Source organism: Magnolia sinica, chromosome 9 (genome assembly GCF_029962835.1).
Source record: "Magnolia sinica isolate HGM2019 chromosome 9, MsV1, whole genome shotgun sequence".
NCBI lineage: Eukaryota > Viridiplantae > Streptophyta > Magnoliopsida > Magnoliales > Magnoliaceae > Magnolia > Magnolia sinica.
The window spans coordinates 76,901,440-76,905,439 of record NC_080581.1 but is presented as its reverse complement, the minus strand read 5'-3'; positions in this window follow the sequence as shown (position 1 = coordinate 76,905,439).

Below are 4,000 nucleotides of genomic sequence, written 5' to 3'. Positions count from 1 at the left end.
CCGAGAAGGTTTCAATGGTAGGAAACTTTTTCCTCGGTTTTGCCTCTTGCATGGCCTACTTGAGTTTTGGATACGCCACATTTTTTGTCTCATGACCTATAATGATTTCTAAAAACGAATGGACATGGTGGATTTCTCACAAGCACCACAACGAGCCCTGCCTAGCATCCTAGCATGACAACTTCCTGGGAAAGGCTTTCACAAGCCACCTTCGTGCAGCCCTTACCATAGGGTTTTGTAGGGACTGTCGTCATGTATGTATTATGTATCCACTCTGCCCATGTGCTTTTCCAAATCATTTAATGACATATTTAAAAAAAGAAGCAAATCCAATTTTCAGGTGGACCATAAGAAACAATGTTGATTGGCCACTAACAGTCACCTATTTAGACACTCACAATATGTTGTTTAAAACTACTCGGGCAATTATTGGAGGGTGGGATTCGTTCTCCAATAATGGGTGGCACCTTGCCTTCCATACAAAATGACTTTTGTAATATAAAAACATAACAAACAAATATTCACAGTCGGTAACAATAAGCAACTACAAAGGACCTTTCAAATAAATGAATTGCTTGTATTGAGATAGAATCAGTTTAGCGTATAAGTATAAACTTGGATGATAGTCAAGGATTACAACTACTAAGCTATCGCTACTCCTAATGTAGGACTAAGCTATTGGATTGCGCTAAGGAACATAAAGGATAAATTATGCTACGATAATTGGAATATAGATTTTGATATGCATTGATTGGTTTGGTTGGTGTGGGACCATTTTCTTCATTTAAATCTTTTTTTATATTTATAGCCTTCTTTGAGAAATGGAACCATTTGGACGTTCCTCATGTTTAGCGGTTATAGTGATTGCTTCTGCACCACTTTTCTTCCAGGTTCTTCTTGCACGCCTGCCCCAGTAATGGTTCTAGCACCACTTTTTTCTCAACTACATTGTGTCTTTTGTTGCTTCGTCACACTTTGTCTCGGTAGATAACATGTATTATCCAATCAACGCTAGCTGTCACTTCTACAAAATATGCTCCACGTATCTTATTAAATCTCATGCATGTTATATAATCTTCTTGCAATGACATGTATCCCATTACAGGGTGCAACATTGCCCCCCCATGGGGTCATTTTGCCTTTGGTTTAAAATGTGAGAGCAACGTTTGGCTCGTTGTTTAATGTATTAAATACAACTACTTTTCTTTCCATGTGTCTATTCCCTATCACTTTCGCTTAATCGAGACGAAAACGGAATAACTGTTTTTTGCTTTCTCTCAGCGGATGTCTTCAGGGGTGGTATTTCTTTAATAACTTTGATTTTTTTTTTTTAGGATCAAATTCGATTTCCTGGTGCCTGATAACAAACTTTCAGAATTTTTTTTGATGACACGCCGATTGTGCACATCGTCAAGTTCATTTTCAACTATTTTTTCCTAAGCTCGGGAAAGACCAATGATAGATGTTCATGATGCTCTTCGCGATCGCAAGATCAGACTACCAAATCATTGACATATCATTCAACATGTTTATGCATCATGTTTTGGAAAATATTATGCATCGCTCTTTGATACGTAACCTTGGTATTCTTGAGTGAACGGCATAACCTTGTAATAGTAAATCCCCATAGATGTCCTGAATGTCGTAACCTCATCATCCTTAAGCGTCATGCGTATAGTTAAAATAGATGAATAATGCAAGAGAAAATTTCATCTCATACCAACCGAATTAAATCAAACAATTATCTTTCAATTATCCTTTCAATCACCAGTCATTTTACATTCCGTAGCGTGATCCTTTACTTTTCCTGTTAAGCAAATTACATCCCTTAGTGTATTTGTTTACTTTCAGCTTCCTACTCACATTCTGTAGTGTAAACGATAGCATTAATCAGGTAGCTAATATTTTTAGCGATAATTTGAGTTTATGCTCGCACACTAGATTCAACTCTTCACTTGGAATGGTATTTTATAGTTGTTCATCATGATCGATGGTAAGAATCCATTTCTCATTTAATTTTATTTGTATTGAAAAGTCATTTCATACGAAAGTCACAGGTATAACCTATCATCATATTACGAACTTCACCATCTAAATATCCCCTGATGTTGTTTATGCATTGATTGAGTGGCCGAATAGATGGTCGATTTCATCATATCTCGATTATATACTATGTGTTTGGTTTGAATTAAGCCCGTATATGTACTAGTATAATTGAAAATAGAACCATGCTTGCTTTCCTATGAATAGGTTGGGCATTGAGTAGGTATTACCTCCCGCCTGTTCGGAGCTCACGACAGGCTGAGGGTTCAAGGAGCCCATTATGTATGGCTTTTATCTACAGGGTTCATACATTTTTTCACAACGTTTTAGATTATCAACATAAGAAACCTTCTTTGGGCTCACTGTATAGTTTATTTGGCATCCATACGGTCATATACAGCTGGATGAAGGGGAAAATCAAATATCATCTTGAATTAAAACTTTTGTGGCCTCTAAAAAAAATTCAACGGTGTGGTCCACTTAAGCCTTGAATTTTCCTTATTTTTAAGCTCATAACCCAAAATGACATGAAAAATTGGATCGACAGTATGGATGAAGTCCATACACCACGGAGACCCCTCAGAGCCCAACCTGTCCCGAGCTCGGAGCAGGCGGGGATAGTACCTAATCCGCGCCTGAATAGGTTTGATGGTGATAAACATCACGGTGGGGTCCAGGAAGGTTTCAACGCTAGGTGTTTTCATCCCGCCGTTTCCTGATGCGTGGCTCACTTATGATTCGGATCTCCCTAATTTATTGTCATATATCTTAAAGTAAGATGAAGAAACCGATGTACGGTTTACATATAACAAAAAGTTATCATGGCGGGTCCCACTGTGCTTGGGGTTACAGGCAATGGGGAACGGATGGGCTAGTGACGCAGATTTCCTGACAAAGCCTTTCCCGGGAAGTTCCTGCGGTGGGAAACCAGGTGGGGCCGACTGTGATGTTTTTTGAGAAATCCATCCATTTCATGAGTTTATTTTAGGATACAAGGCCAAAAATCACCCGCATCCAATGCTCAAGTGGACTTGGGCCGAAAACGTAACAACTGAGCTTCCACGGTTGAAATATTCGTGGGGCCACATATGTTTTGAATCATGCTAATATCTGTATTTTCTGATCTCCCAGTAGGAACGATGTTATTAACGGTGTGGATGGCATGTAAACATCTAAGGAACCCAGGGAGGTTTTAACAGTAGTAATTTCCTTAACCACCTTTTTCCTTTAGTATGGCGCACTTGAGTCTTGGATCCTACTCACTTCTGGTCTCAAATACTAAAATAAGCTCACAAAACGGATGAAGGGAGTGGATTACTGACAAACATCACGGTGGACCCCACCAAAGTTTACAGCGCTGGAACTTCCTGCAAAGGCTCTCGCAGGAAATCCGCGTCCGCTAGTAACCCTGCCATTAGCCAACGGCCTGTGGTCGGTGCTCTGTTGGCCCCACCGTGATGTATGTGTTTCATCCATTCCATCCTTCAATTTTTCCATATCATTTTATGATATCACCCCAAAAATAAGGGAGATCAAAATATCAAGTGGACCACACAATGTTGATTGAATACTCACCATTAAAAACTTGTCGCGGGCCATAAAAGTTTTGGATAAAGCTGATATTTCTTTTTCTCCTCGTACGACCTAATTAACGGGAAAAATTACAATAGACCCTAGGAAGTTTTTAACGGTGGAGATTTAATCACTACTGTTTTCCCCTGGTGTGGTCCACCTGAGTTTTATATCTGCCTCATTTCCAATTTTTGCTCTAAAATGATCTTAAAAATGGATGGACGGCGTGGATAAAACATATACATCATGGCGGAGCCCATAGAGCAGCGTCCACTAGTGGCTAGTGGCTGCATCACTAGCCAAACGGCGTCCCAGGCCAGGACCGGCGGGGGATTCTATTCTAATCGCATCGCTGCTTCCCTCGTATTTAAAAAGAGGAAGAAGA